The 15,548-nt window shown below is 43.7% G+C and overlaps 1 protein-coding gene across 3 annotated transcripts in view; it reads left to right on the forward strand.

The window, feature by feature from the left end:
- PAK1 (p21 (RAC1) activated kinase 1) overlaps nt 1–15,548 on the forward strand; it is a 117,462-nt gene that overhangs the window by 15,004 nt on the left and 86,910 nt on the right. Inside the window, exon 1 of one of the 3 annotated variants that reach the window (XM_056561148.1) lies at nt 13,449–13,859. The exons of 1 other annotated variant lie outside the window; for it this stretch is intronic. The gene's annotated coding sequence lies outside the window, so the exon portion shown is untranslated. Of the gene's footprint in view, nt 1–13,448; nt 13,860–15,548 lie in introns of those variants that run through there. One more of the 3 variants, XM_056561151.1, reaches the window with a different exon arrangement.

Raw genomic sequence — 15,548 nt, forward strand, 5'->3', positions numbered from 1 at the left:
TGGCATAACATCTGTAAGGACTTCCCTGATGAGGACCTGCTGGAGGGGGCAGAGGACCTGGAGGAGGAGACGTTGGTGTCAGGGTCAGCAGTGACACAACCCGAGCCTCAGCATAACACTAGGGGTGACAATATGGGTGACACTGTAGGTGACACTAGGGGTGACAATATGGGTGACAATATTGGTGACACAGTGCCCGACCAGTCCCAGCCAGGAGCCACTGAGGGGAACAGGGAGGTCACTGAGCAGGTTGTGGCCATGTCTTCTTCTGCCCCAGCATCAATAAATCCGCAGAAGAGACGGAAAAAAGACAAAACCAGCCGCAAGCCTGAGGAGGGATGGACCACTGTCCAAAAGCCCTCCAAAAAGAAAGTAGACCCCGGGTCAGGTGTAATGACCATCACAAATAGGTACAGTGTGTTGTCAGAGTCAGACGCTGAGGAAGAGATGGAGAGGGAGCTAAAGAGAGTGATAGAGGAATTTAATGAAGACCAAGAGGGTGATCCCCCCACAAAAAGGAGACCCCCACGGGATAAACGTCTGTCCGAATCGGACATGGAAACAGGTGGTCAGCAGGAGGGCTCAGACTCAGATCTGTGATGATGGGGGTGACATCTCTGCTTCTTCTGCTTTCCTTTGTTATGATGGCCGACTTTACCCTTAAAGTGTTCTCCAGTAATGTGAACAGTGTCAGAGTGAGGAGGACCAGACACGTCGTATATGACCATCTAAAGTCTATTGATGCTGACATCTTCTTCTTACAGGAGACACGTTTAAATACTCAAGGACTGTTACGTGAAGCAGAGCGTGAATGGCGGTCTGGTCCATCCTTTTGGTCACTGGCTGTGGAACCAAGTGCCGGGGTCTCTATCCTCTTTACCACCAATGATGTAACTGTACATAGGCTGACAGAGGTATTGATGGGAAGGTGCCTAATGCTAGAAGTTACTATTCGGGGTAGAAGGCTCCGACTCATTAATATCTATGGTTCACAGACAGTGACTGAAAGGGTTAACCTTTATAATGAAGTGAAGCCATATCTCTTCACGTCTGTCCCCGTCATCTTGGCTGGAGATTTTAATGCCTCCAGAACAACTAGTGACAGAACATCTAATAGACCTCTAACACGAGACTCCAAGGTCTTAAACCAAATCATTCTACAGGCCGGGTTGTCAGATGTGTTTGTGCAGGGTGGTCGGAAGGCAAAGTTTACCTATTTTTGTGGTGGAAGAAGCAGTAGGATAGATTTGGCTCTGGTTAGTCCTACAGAGACGATTGGTGAGAAAGATGAGAAGATCGTCCCTTATTCTGACCATCTGGCCTTATATTTCTGTTTGGGTGTCACACAGGGTCCTGAGACAGGTAGAGGGTTGTGGAGACTGAATTCCAGTCTATTAGAGGATCCTTCTGTGCAGAGACAGGTTCACTCTCTTATACAGGGTCAACTAGAGAGGGTGGACTTCTATGATGATATGGCCGCCTGGTGGGAGGATGTCAAGGATGAGATCAGAACCCTCTTAAAGAGACTGTCAGTTATAAAGGGGAAGAGTAAGTATGGCCAGTATCTCAAGCTGCGGAAAGAATTGGAGTCACTGTATTCGGCGGGTGGGGACCAACAAAGGATAGACCGGCTGAAATCTGAGATAAGGCAGTATCAGTACAGCAGGTATACCTCCCTGGTTCTTGAACGGGATTATGGGTCCTTAGGGTCTTCTGATCCCTTTGAGAATTGCTGGGAGCGGGTGGCAAATAAATCTGTCACCGGTCTCACTGACTCCCAGGGTGTTTTGCAGGAATCTCGGGAGGGTATCCTGGGGGTGGTGAGATCGTACTATGCTGACTTGTTTCAGAGGAAGGTTTTGGATAGAGACAAGATGACCCAATTCTTGGAGGCGACTCCGCTCCCTGATACTAATGATTTGGACTTTTCTCCTTTGACAGCAGAATTGACGGTGGCAGAGGTCAAAGAGGCCATTGATAAGTTACATGTGAAGAAGGCACCAGGTCCAGATGGGATAACAGCAGAATTCTATAAGACATTCAGAGACCTCTTGGCTCCAATCCTCGTGGATGTTTACACAAATTGTCTAGAAAGTCACCTGATGCCTCCATCCATGAGAGTGTCCTCGCTGATTCTGCTGTCTAAAGGTAAAGAGCCGAGTGACATCAAGAACTGGAGGCCAATTGCCCTCTTGAATGTCGACAGGAAGATTCTGGCAAAAATCCTGTTTTCTAGGTTAGTTTGTCTGTCCCCGGCACTGTTGGCAGGCTGTCAGTATGGCACAGTAAAAGGGCGGAACATCTCTGGGGCAGTGATCTCCATAAGGGAGATGTTTGAGAGATGTAAAGCCCTGAGGTGTGGGAGATATGTTGTCAGTCTTGACCAGGCTAAAGCCTTTGACAGAGTAGATCATGAGTATCTATGGGCCACTTTGTCAAAGTACGGTATTCCGGGACAATTCATCGATTGGCTGAAGACTTTGTATTGTGAGGCCGAGAGCTTTCCTCTGATCAATGGTTGGCAGGGTGACACCTTCAGGGTTGAGGCGGGGGTGAGACAAGGTTGCCCACTGAGCCCGCTGCTGTATGTATTTGCCTTAGACCCGTTTCTGAGGTCACTGCAGGAGTGTGGTTTTCAGGGGGTGCCGGTCCCCCACTGCCTACCCCTGAGTGTTGTTGCCTACGCGGATGATGTGACCGTAGTGATATCTGAGCCTCGTGAGGTGGAGATGTTGTCTGCGGCCATCAGAAGTTACTCGGAGGCCTCAGGGTCTCTGGTCAACCTTGAGAAGAGTCAAGCTCTCTGGGTATCAGATACTGACCCAGATTTTGATCTGCCCCAATTTGTGAGAGCCTCCTCCTATATTAAAATCCTAGGGGTCAAATTCGGGAGGGACGATAACGCCAAACTAAATTGGGAAGAGAAGTTGGAAGCCGGAAATGCAAAGGTTCAGCGCTGGAAGAACTGGAGGCTGACCTATAGAGAAAGGGTTAAAATGTTGAAGACTTACCTGGTCCCCGTCTTTTTGTATGTCTCTGTTGTTTTTCCTTTGCCAGAATCTTTCTCCGCTCGGCTCTTTAGCCTGTTCTTCCAAATGTTCTGGGGGAACAGGTTGAATCTGATAAAAAGAGGGGTCACCTACCTACAGAGGAGAGAGGGTGGGTTGGATATGCTGAATCCAAGGGTGTTCTTTGACTCCATGTTTCTAAAAGTTAATTTTGGTTGCATGGACTCAAACAACAGCTCCCTGTGGGCGAATAGTATCAGGGACTGGATATTGCCTTTTGCAGAGTCTTGGGTGCGAGGCGGCAGTCTCAAGAGGGGGAGATGGACGCGTGACTACCTCCCCCCGTACCTGGAATACGGGCTCAGATGTCTGAAGAGATGGCGCATTGAGAAGTCCTATATAGAGAGTAAGCCAAGGAAGGATCTATACGTAAGGGTTTGTAGGGCTTTCTTCTGCTCTCCGCTTGCCTTGAGGGATTGTGTGACCAGCACTTTACAGGAAAGTCTAAAGTTCCTCAATGGGAAACGACTCCCCGCAAAATTCTTTGACATAGCTTGGCTGTCGCTCCATGGGAGGCTCTTTGTCAGGGGTAACCTGAAATATCTAAGCGTTTCTGATAGGAACTGTCCTCTGGGTTGTCAGCAGGAGGAGACTATGGAGCATTTCATATCTGACTGCAGGGGCGGGAGGAGGATATGGGAAGAAGTGTCCGGTAAGCTGAACATCCCATTACTGCAGAACCTGACGTATCCTGACATCATATATGCTGTACCATCCAGTAACAGGACTGTAGACAGGGGGACTATGTACATTATAATTACTATCACTAAATATTACCATTGGCACATGAGAACCAGAGTGTCCATACACAATGAGCCATTCCACCACATCACAGCAGTAAGACAGATCATGTCCGAGCTCCAGTGGGTAAAATCATTAGAGATACGGAGGAACCAAAATAATGGGAAATTATGAAGGAATGTCTCTTTGGTTTAACACGGATGATGTCATGTTATTTTATTAAATTTTTTTGTGTTTTTCCTTTTCCAGCAAATGTGGACTTTCTAAGTTTAATATTACTCTGTACATACTCTAGTTGAGTAGTCATTGTGTGTACAATGCTTGTTATTTTTGTTTTGCATTGTAAGAATTTATGTTAATTGTAATTTTGTTTGTTTTCACAATAAAAATTGCCTCCTATATACAAGAATATAACTACTATAATACTGCCTCCTATATACAAGAATATAACTGCTATAATACTGTCTCCTATATATAAGAATATAACTACTATAATACTGCTCCTATATACAAGAATATAACTACTATAATACTGCCCCTATATACAAGAATATAACTATTATAATACTGCTCCTATATACAAGAATATAACTACTATAATACTGCTCCTATATACAAGAATATAACTACTATAATACTGCTCCTATATACAAGAATATAACTACTATAATACTGATCCTATATACAAGAAAAGAACTACTATAATACTGCTCCTATATACAAGAATATAACTACTATAATACTGCCTCCTATATACAAGAATATAACTACTATAATACTGCTCCTATATACAAGAATATAACTACTATAATACTGTCCCTATATACAAGAATATAACTACTATAATACTGCTCCTATATATAAGAATATAACTACTATAATACTGCTCCTATATACAAGAATATAACTACTATAATACTGCCCCTATATACAAGAATATAACTACTATAATACTGCCTCCTATATACAAGAATATAACTACTATAATACTGCTCCTATATACAAGAATATAACTAATATAATACTGCTCCTATATACAAGAATATAACTACTATAATACTGCTCCTATATACAAGAATATAACTACTATAATACTGCCCCTATGTACAAGAATATAACTACTATAATACTGCTCCTATATACAAGAATATAACTATTATAATACTGCTCCTATATACAAGAATATAACTACTATAATACTGCTCCTATATACAAGAATATAACTACTATAATACTGCTCCTATATACAAGAATATAACTACTATAATACTGCCCCTATATACAAGAATATAACTACTATAATACTGCCCCTATATACAAGAATATAACTACTATAATACTGCCTCCTATATACAAGAATATAACTACTATAATACTGCTCCTATATACAGGAATATAACTACTATAATACTGCTCCTATATACAGGAATATAACTACTATAATACTGCTCCTATATACAAGAATATAACTACTATAATACTGCTCCTATATACAAGAATATATCTACTATAATACTGTCTCCTATATACAAGAATATAACTACTATAATACTGCTCCTATATACAAGAATATAACTATAATAATGCCCCCTATGCACATTTACTGTTTTACTTTAGATATATTAGATATTTTTAAACATTCTTCTTCATGTAAACATTCTGGGAGGAGAATGTTGATAAGTGTGCGGTATATTTAGCTGCGGGGGATATTTCCATACATGATGTTGTGAGGTTTGTTCTCCTCACAGATGTCCTCTCCACCTGGCGCTTCATCATAAATACAAATATAGTTATTTTAAAGGGTCACTACCCTTGGAAATGAAGTTTCCTGCACTCCCTCTCCATTGGCTGATAACAGGGAAAAAAAGACTGTATTGACCTGTCCTACCTTCAACCTAGTGAAATCGGGTTCCTCTAAAGCAGTGGTCCTCAACCCAGTCCACAAGGCCCACCAACATTCAGGGTCCTCAAAGCCTACCAACATTTCGGATTCTCAAGGCCCACTAACATCCGAGTCCTCAAGGCCCACCAACATTCAGGGTCCTCAAGGCCCACCAACATTCCAGGTCCTCAAGGCCCACCAACATTCACGGTCCTCAAGGCCCACCAACATTCACGGTCCTCAAGGCCCACCAACATTCCAGGTCCTCAAAGCCTACCAACATTCCAGGTCCTCAAAGCCTACCAACATTCCAGGTCCACAAGGCATACCAACATTCCAGGTCCTCAAGGCCCACCAACATTCCGGGTCCACAAGGCCCACCAACATTTCGGGTCCACAAGGCATACCAACATTCCAGGTCCTCAAGGCCTACCAACATTCCGGGTCCACAAGGCCCACCAACATTCCAGGTCCACAAGGCATACCAACATTCCGGGTCCTCAAGGCCCACCAACATTCCGGGTCTTCAAGGCATACCAACATTACGGGTCCTCAAGGCCCATGAAGATTCCGGGTCCTCAAGGCCCATGAAGATTCCGGGTCCTCAAGTCCCACCAACATTCCGGGTCCTCAAGGCATACCAACATTCCGGGTCCTCAAGGTCCACCAACATTTCGGGTCCTCAAGGCATACCAACATTCCGGGTCCTCAAGGTCCACCAACATTCCGGGTCCTCAAAGCCTACCAACATTCCGGGTTCTCAAGGCCTACCAACATTCCGGGTCCTCAAGGCATACCAACATTCTGGGTCCTCGAGGCCCACTAACATTCCGGGTCCTCAAGGCCCATGAAGATTCCGGGTTCTCATAGCCCACCAACGTTCCGGGTCCTCAAGGCCTACCAACATTCCGGGTCCTCAAGGCCCACCAACATTCCGGGTCCTCAAGGCCCACCAACATTCCGGTTCCTCAAGGCTCACCAACATTCCGGGTCCTCAAGGCCCACCAACATTCCGGGTCCTCAAGGCCCACCAACATTCCGGTTCCTCAAAGCCCACCAACATTTCAGGTCCTCAAGGCCCACCAACATTTCGGGTCCTCAAGGCATACCAACATTCCGGGTCCTCAAGGTCCATCAACATTCTGGGTCCTCAAAGACTACCAACATTCCGGGTTCTCAAGGCCCACCAACATTCCGGGTTCTAAAGGCCCACTAACATTCCGGGCTCCTCGAGGCCCACTAACATTCCGGGTCCTCATAGCCCACCAACGTTCCGGGTCCTCAAGGCTTACCAACAATCCGGGTCCTCAAGGCCCACCAACATTCCGGGTCCTCGAGGCCCACCAACATTCCGGGTCCTCAAGGCCCACCAACACTTCGGTTCCTCAAGGCATACCAACATTCCGGGTCCTCAAGGTCCACCAACATTCTGGGTCCTCAAGGCCCACCAACATTCCGGATCCTCGAGGCCCACTAACATTCCGGGTCCTCGAGGCCCACTAACATTCCGGGTCCTCAAGGCCCATGAAGATTCCGGGTCCTCATAGCCCACCAACGTTCCGGGTCCTCATAGCCCACCAACGTTCCGGGTCCTCAAGGCCTACCAACAATCCGGGTCCTCAAGGCCCACCAACATTCCGGGTCCTCGAGGCCCACTAACATTCCAGGTCCTCAAGGCTCATGAAGATTCCGGGTCCTCAAGGCCCACCAACATTTCGGGTCCTCAAGGCATACCAACATTCCGGGTCCTCAAGGTCCACCAACGTTCCGGGTCCTCAAGGTCCACCAACGTTCCGGGTCCTCAAGGCCTACCAACATTCCGGGTCCTCAAGGCCCACCACCATTCCGGGTCCTCAAGGCCCACCAACATTCCGGTTCCTCAAGGCCCACCAACATTCCGGGTCCTCAAGGCCCACCAACATTCCGGGTCCTCAAGGCCCACCAACATTCCGGTTCCTCAAAGCCCACCAACATTTCAGGTCCTCAAGGCCCACCAACATTTCGGGTCCTCAAGGCATATCAACATTCCGGGTCCTCAAGGTCCATCAACATTCTGGGTCCTCAAAGACTACCAACATTCCGGGTTCTCAAGGCCCACCAACATTCCGGGTTCTAAAGGCCCACTAACATTCCGGGCTCCTCGAGGCCCACTAACATTCCGGGTCCTCAAGGCCCATGAAGATTCCGGGTCCTCATAGCCCACCAACGTTCCGGGTCCTCAAGGCTTACAAACAATCCGGGTCCTCAAGGCCCACCAACATTCCGGGTCCTCGAGGCCCACCAACATTCCGGGTCCTCAAGGCCCACCAACACTTCGGTTCCTCAAGGCATACCAACATTCCGGGTCCTCAAGGTCCACCAACATTCTGGGTCCTCAAGGCCCACCAACATTCCGGATCCTCGAGGCCCACTAACATTCCGGGTCCTCGAGGCCCACTAACATTCCGGGTCCTCAAGGCCCATGAAGATTCCGGGTCCTCATAGCCCACCAACGTTCCGGGTCCTCATAGCCCACCAACGTTCCGGGTCCTCAAGGCCTACCAACAATCCGGGTCCTCAAGGCCCACCAACATTCCGGGTCCTCGAGGCCCACTAACATTCCAGGTCCTCAAGGCTCATGAAGATTCCGGGTCCTCAAGGCCCACCAACATTCCGGGTCCTCAAGGTCCACCAACGTTCCGGGTCCTCAAGGCCTACCAACTTTCCGGGTCCTCAAGGTCCACCAACATTCCGGGTCCTCAAGGTCCACCAACATTCCGGGTCCTCAAGGTCCACCATCCTGGACTGTTTGTGGGCCTTGAGGACTGGGTTTGGGACCTCTGCTCTAGATAAGGAAGTTTTTATGGCTCATTCCTCAAAGGGCCCCATGGTCCTCCTCTTCCTATAACTTTTGCATTTGGGCTTGTTCCCTTAAGTCAACTTCCTCAACACAATGTGTAATTTGACAAGGGGTCACAAACTTTTGCATACAACTGTGAATGGGAACATTTTAGGTCTGGTGGGGGTGGGGGGGCTAGTTTTGGATCCTGTGCACAATTTGCATTCACTAGATTTTTAGAGCATAGTAGTCTCTAAACTGTGGACTAGAGATGAGCGAACTTACAGTAAATTCGATTTGTCACGAACTTCTCGGCTCGGCGGTTGCTGACTTTTCCTGCATAAATTTGTTCAGCTTTCCAGTGCTCCGGTGGGCTGGAAAAGGTGGATACAGTCCTAGGAAAGAGTCCTAGGACTGTATCCACCTTTTCCAGCCCACCGGAAAGCTGAACTAATTTATGTAGGAAAAGCCATCAACTGCCGAGCTGAGAAGTTCGTGACTAATCGATTTTACTGTAAGTTCGCTCATCTCTACTGTGGACCTCAAGATGTTGCAAAACTACAACTCTCAGCATGCCCAGACAGCCAAAGGCTGTCCGGGCATGCTGGGAGTTGTAGTTTTGCAACACTTGGGGGTTCACAGTTTGGAGACCACAGCAAGAGTATAACAGGCTATAGATTTCTTTCTTCTGGAGGAGAGTTAATTTGCATACTTTGTTTCCCATGGAGCACTGCAGGAAACCACCATATAGTGGTATTATTTTGGTGTGGCGGTATTATTCATTAACTATTTGGTGGTGTTCTGGTGTGGCGGTATTATTCATTAACTATTTGGTGGTGTTCTGGTGTGGCAGTATTATTCATTAACTATTTGGTGGTGTTCTGGTGTGGCAGTATTATTCAGTAACTATTTAGTGGTAGTTTTTTGGTGTGGCTGTATTATTCAGTAACTATTTAGTGGTAGTATTTTGGTGTGGCGGTATTATTCAGTAACTATTTAGTGGTAGTGTTTTGGTGTGGCGGTATTATTCAGTAACTATTTAGTGGTAGTGTTTTGGTGTGGCGGTATTATTCAGTAACTATTTAGTGGTAGTGTTCTGGTGTGGCAGTATTATTCAGTAACTATTTAGTAGTAGTGTTCTGCTGTGGCGGTATTATTCAGTAACTATTTAGTGGTAGTGTTTTGGTGTGGCGGTATTATTCAGTAACTATTTAGTGGAAGTGTTCTGGTGTGGCGGTATTATTCAGTAACAATTTAGTGGTAGTGTTCTGGTGTGGCGGTATTATTCATTAACTATTTGGTGGTGTTCTGGTGTGGCAGTATTATTCAGTAACTATTTAGTGGTAGTTTTTTGGTGTGGTGGTATTATTCAGTAACTATTTAGTGGTAGTGTTCTGGTGTGGCGGTATTATTCAGTAACTATTTAGTGGTAGTGTTCTGGTGTGGCAATATTATTCAGTAACTATTTAGTGGTAGTGTTCTGGTGTGGCGGTATTATTCAGTAATTATTTAGTGGTAGTGTTCAGGTGTGGCAGTATTATTCAGTAACAATTTAGTGGTAGTGTTCTGGTGTGGCAGTATTATTCAGTAATTATTCAGTGGTAGTGTTCTGGTGTGGCGGTATTATTCAGTAACTATTTAGTGGTAGTGTTCTGTGGTATTGATATAATTTAGTAACTATTTAGTGGTAGTGTTCTGGTGTGGCGGTATTATTTAGTAACTATTTAGTGGTAGTGTTCTGGTGTGGCGGTATTATTTAGTAACTATTTAGTGGTAGTGTTCTGTGGTACTGATATAATTCAGTAACTATTTAGTGGTAGTGTTCTGGTGTGGCGGTATTATTCAGTAACTATTTAGTGGTAGTGTTCTGTGGTATTGATATAATTTAGTAACTATTTAGTGGTAGTGTTCTGGTGTGGCGGTATTATTTAGTAACTATTTAGTGGTAGTGTTCTGTGGTACTGATATAATTCAGTAACTATATAGTGGTAGTGTTCTGGTGTGGCAGTATTATTCAGTAACAATTTAGTGGTAGTGTTCTGTGGTATTGATATAATTTAGTAATTATTTAGTGGTAGTGTTCTGGTGTGGCGGTATTATTCAGTAACTATTTAGTGGTAGTGTTCTGTGGTACTGATATAATTCAGTAACTATATAGTGGTAGTGTTCTGGTGTGGCAGTATTATTCAGTAACTATTTAGTGGTAGTGTTCTGTGGTATTGATATAATTTAGTAACTATTTAGTGGTAGTGTTCTGGTGTGGCAGTATTATTCAGTAACAATTTAGTGGTAGTGTTCTGGTGTGGCGGTATTATTCAGTAACTATTTAGTGGTATTGTTCTGGTGTGGCGGTATTATTCAGTAACTATTTAGTGGTAGTGTTCTGGTGTGGCGGTATTATTCAGTAATTATTTAGTGGTAGTGTTCTGGTGTGGCGGTATTATTCAGTAACTATTTAGTGGTAGTGTTTTGGTGTGGTGGTATTATTCAGTAACTATTTAGTGGTAGTGTTCTGGTGTGGCAGTATTATTCAGTAACAATTTAGTGGTAGTGTTCTGGTGTGGCAGTATTATTTAGTAACTATTTAGTGGTAGTGTTCTGGTGTGGCAGTATTATTCAGTAACAATTTAGTGGTAGTGTTCTGGTGTGGCGATATTATTCAGTAACTATTTAGTGGTAGTGTTTTGGTGTGGTGGTATTATTCAGTAACTATTTAGTGGTAGTGTTCTGGTGTGGCAGTATTATTCAGTAACAATTTAGTGGTAGTGTTCTGGTGTGGCAGTATTATTTAGTAACTATTTAGTGGTAGTGTTCTGGTGTGGCAGTATTATTCAGTAACTATTTAGTGGTAGTGTTTTGGTGTGGTGGTATTATTCAGTAACTATTTAGTGGTAGTGTTCTGGTGTGGCGGTATTATTCAGTAATTATTTAGTGGTAGTGTTCTGGTGTGGCGGTATTATTCAGTAACTATTTAGTGGTAGTGTTTTGGTGTGGTGGTATTATTCAGTAACTATTTAGTGGTAGTGTTCTGTGGTATTTATATAATTTAGTAATTATTTAGTGGTAGTGTTCTGGTGTGGCGGTATTATTTAGTAACTATTTAGTGGTAGTGTTCTGGTGTGGCGGTATTATTCAGTAACTATTTAGTGGTAGTGTTCTGTGGTACTGATATAATTCAGTCATTATTTAGTGGTAGTGTTCTGGTGTGGCGGTATCATTCAGGCCACATATAGCAGTAGTGTACACTTAGTCATAGTGACTGACCATAGTACATGACTACGGTATGATTTTTCAGCATTGAGGCCACTTTTAATCTCACCCTGGGCGAGAGCTGTGAGAGCTGTATGGAGGCCATACTGGTTGTCACTCAGCTTTCCTGGAACAGATATGGCAATAGACAGAAGAGGACGTCTGAAGGGTTTCTGTGTCCTGGGGGGTCCTTGGTCTTGAGATGATGAACACTCCGCCGGTCCACATGTCATTCAGATGAGAAGGAAACAGAAAGACTTGAGGATTCAGGAGAATAAATATCCATAGAGAGAAGACAGACGCCCGGCCGTCCTCTGAGTGAACATGGGAGAAGACCCTCATTTACATATTCAGGGGAGATACATGTGCATAACATTACCTACAGCCATGGGAAAGAGCAGAGGAGTGCTGCTGAGAGGGTGTATCTAAGCCTATCCTGTGTGGTACTGTCTGCTGAGAGGGTGTATCTAAGCCTATCATGTGTGATACTGTCTGCTGAGAGGGTGTATCTAAGCCTATCATGTGTGATACTGTCTGCTGAGAGGGTGTATCTAAGTGTATCATGTGTAATACTGTCTGCTGAGAGGGTGTATCTAAGCCTATCATGTAATACTGTCTGCTAAGAGGGTGTATCTAAGCGTATCATGTGTAATACTGTCTGCTGAGAAGGTGTATCTAAGCCTATCATGTGTAATACTGTCTGCTAAGAGGGTGTATCTAAGCGTATCATGTGTAATACTGTCTGCTGAGAAGGTGTATCTAAGCCTATCATGTGTAATACTGTCTGCTGAGAAGGTGTATCTAAGCCTATCATGTAATACTGTCTGCTAAGAGGGTGTATCTAAGCCTATCATGTAATACTGTCTGCTGAGAGGGTGTATCTAAGCGTATCATGTGTAATACTGTCTGCTGAGAGGGTGTATCTAAGCGTATCATGTGTAATACTGTCTGCTGAGAAGGTGTATCTAAGTCTATCATGTAATACTGTCTGCTGAGAAGGTGTATCTAAGCCTATCATGTATGATACTGTCTGCTGAGAGGGTGTATCTAAGCCTATCATGTGTAATACTGTCTGCTGAGAGGGTGTATCTAAGCCTATCATGTGTAATACTGTCTGCTGAGAGGGTGTATCTAAGCCTATCATGTGTGATACTGTCTGCTGAGCCGTGTATCTAATCCTATCATGGCTAATACTGTCTGCTGAGGGTGTATCTAAGCCTATCATGTGTAATACTGTCTGCTGAGAGGGTGTATCTAAGCCTATCATGTGTGATACTGTCTGCTGAGCCGTGTATCTAAGCCTATCATGTGAAGTACTGTTCGATGAGCTACTGTATCTAAGCCTATCATGTGTGATACAGTCTAGTGTATCTAAGATAATATTAAATTTGTGCTTTATTATTATTATCATATTGATTATTCGGTCTTAATTGTAAATCATATTGGGGGATATTTATCTAATCTTGTATAAAGAGACAGTGGAGTAACCAATCAGATTCCAGCTTTCATTTTTCAGAGGTTGTTTTAAAAATAAAAGCGATCTGATTGGTTGCTAAGGGCAACTGCTCCACTGTTCCTTCACACAAGGTTTGAGGTGTGTTATTAGTTTTAACCCTCTCCCCATCAGACCTGACTATACAGCAGTCATTGACCTTCTGCACCTTTCAGGTGAAGCCTGACCTGGTTAGTAAGGGGTTAATCGCCGCACGCTTCGTTCATACATCTGGATGATCACGTGTCACCAAGGGCGGAGCCTATGGTCTGTATTCAATGAAATAAGGGGCGGGGCCTCCGACCAGGCGAGAAATCTCATTGGCTCAGGGTCTGGAGGGTGAAACATACTGTACAACAAGTAGAAGGGGGGGCGGTGACAGGAGGCGTGGATTGGTTGAAGCATGTTGTGGGCGTGTCCCCGGAGCGGCTGCGGACTGTGGACGGTCAGTGTGCGGAGGAGACGGGCGGTTTTATGGAGATAGCCGGTGTGGGCGGAGAGGCTGCCGGGATTGTGTCAGGATCATCAGTCGCCGCCGCTACCGTGAGAAGAGAAAGACGAGCGGGGTCACGTGTGCGGAGCTGCTGTGGGGACTGGACACCTGGACAGGTAGAGTCACGTGACTGCAGGTGCCTCACCTGATGAGTGCGGCCATTGTTGTCAGGGTTATATTGTATCTATATATATCGTGTACTGTATAGAAAGTGTTCTGTATATACTATGTGTGCTGTATACTGTGTGTATATACTATGTATACTGTGTGTGTATATACTGTGTGTATATACTATGTGTGCTGTATAGAAAGTGTTCTGTATATACTATGTGTGCTGTATACTGTGTGTATATACTATGTATACTGTGTGTGTATATACTTTGTGCTGTATACTGTGTGTATATACGCTGTATACTGTGTGTATATACTATGTATACTGTGTGTATATACGCTGTATACTGTGTGTATATACTATGTGTGCTGTATAGAAAGTGTTCTGTATATACTATGTGTACTGTGTGTGTATATACTGTGTACTGTATAGAAAGTGTTCTGTATATACTGTGTGTACTGTATACTGTGTGTGTATACTATGTGTACTGTATACTGTGTGTGTATACTATGTGTGCTGTATACTGTGTGTATACTATGTGTGCTGTATACTGTGTGTGTATACTATGTGTGCTGTATACTGTGTGTGTATACTATGTGTGCTGTATACTGTGTGTGTATACTATGTGTGCTGTATACTGTGTGTGTATACTATGTATACTGTGTGTATACTATGTGTGCTGTATACTGTGTGTATACTATGTGTGCTGTATACTGTGTGTATATACTATGTGTGCTGTATACTGTGTGTATATACTATGTGTGCTGTATACTATGTGTGCTGTATACTGTGTGTATATACTATGTATACTGTGTGTGTATATACTGTGTGTATATACTATGTGTGCTGTATAGAAAGTGTTCTGTATATACTATGTGTACTGTGTGTGTATATACTGTGTACTGTATAGAAAGTGTTCTGTATATACTGTGTGTACTGTATACTGTGTGTGTATACTATGTGTGCTGTATACTGTGTGTGTATACTATGTGTGCTGTATACTGTGTGTGTATACTATGTGTGCTGTATACTGTGTGTGTATACTATGTGTGCTGTATACTGTGTGCTGTATACTGTGTGTATATACTATGTGTGCTGTATACTATGTGTGCTGTATACTGTGTGTATATACTATGTATACTGTGTGTGTATATACTGTGTGTATATACTATGTGTGCTGTATAGAAAGTTTTCTGTATATACTATGTGTGCTGTATACTGTGTATATACTATGTATACTGTGTGTGTATATACTTTGTGCTGTATACTGTGTGTATATACGCTGTATACTGAGTGTATATACTATGTATACTGTGTGCTGTATACTGTGTGTATATACTATGTGTGCTGTATAGAAAGTGTTCTGTATATACTATGTGTACTGTATACTGTGTGTATATACTATGTATACTGTGTGTGTATATACTTTGTGCTGTATACTGTGTGTATATACGCTGTATACTGAGTGTATATACTATGTATACTGTGTGTGTATATACTGTGTGCTGTATACTGTGTGTATATACTATGTGTGCTGTATAGAAAGTGTTCTGTATATACTATGTGTACTGTATACTGTGTGTATATACTATGTATACTGTGTGTGTATATACTATGTGTGCTGTATACTGTGTGTATATACTATGTGTGCTGTATAGAAAGTGTTCTGTATATACTATGTGTACTGTGTGTG

The sequence above is a fragment of the Hyla sarda genome, chromosome 2, assembly GCF_029499605.1.
Source record: "Hyla sarda isolate aHylSar1 chromosome 2, aHylSar1.hap1, whole genome shotgun sequence".
NCBI lineage: Eukaryota > Metazoa > Chordata > Amphibia > Anura > Hylidae > Hyla > Hyla sarda.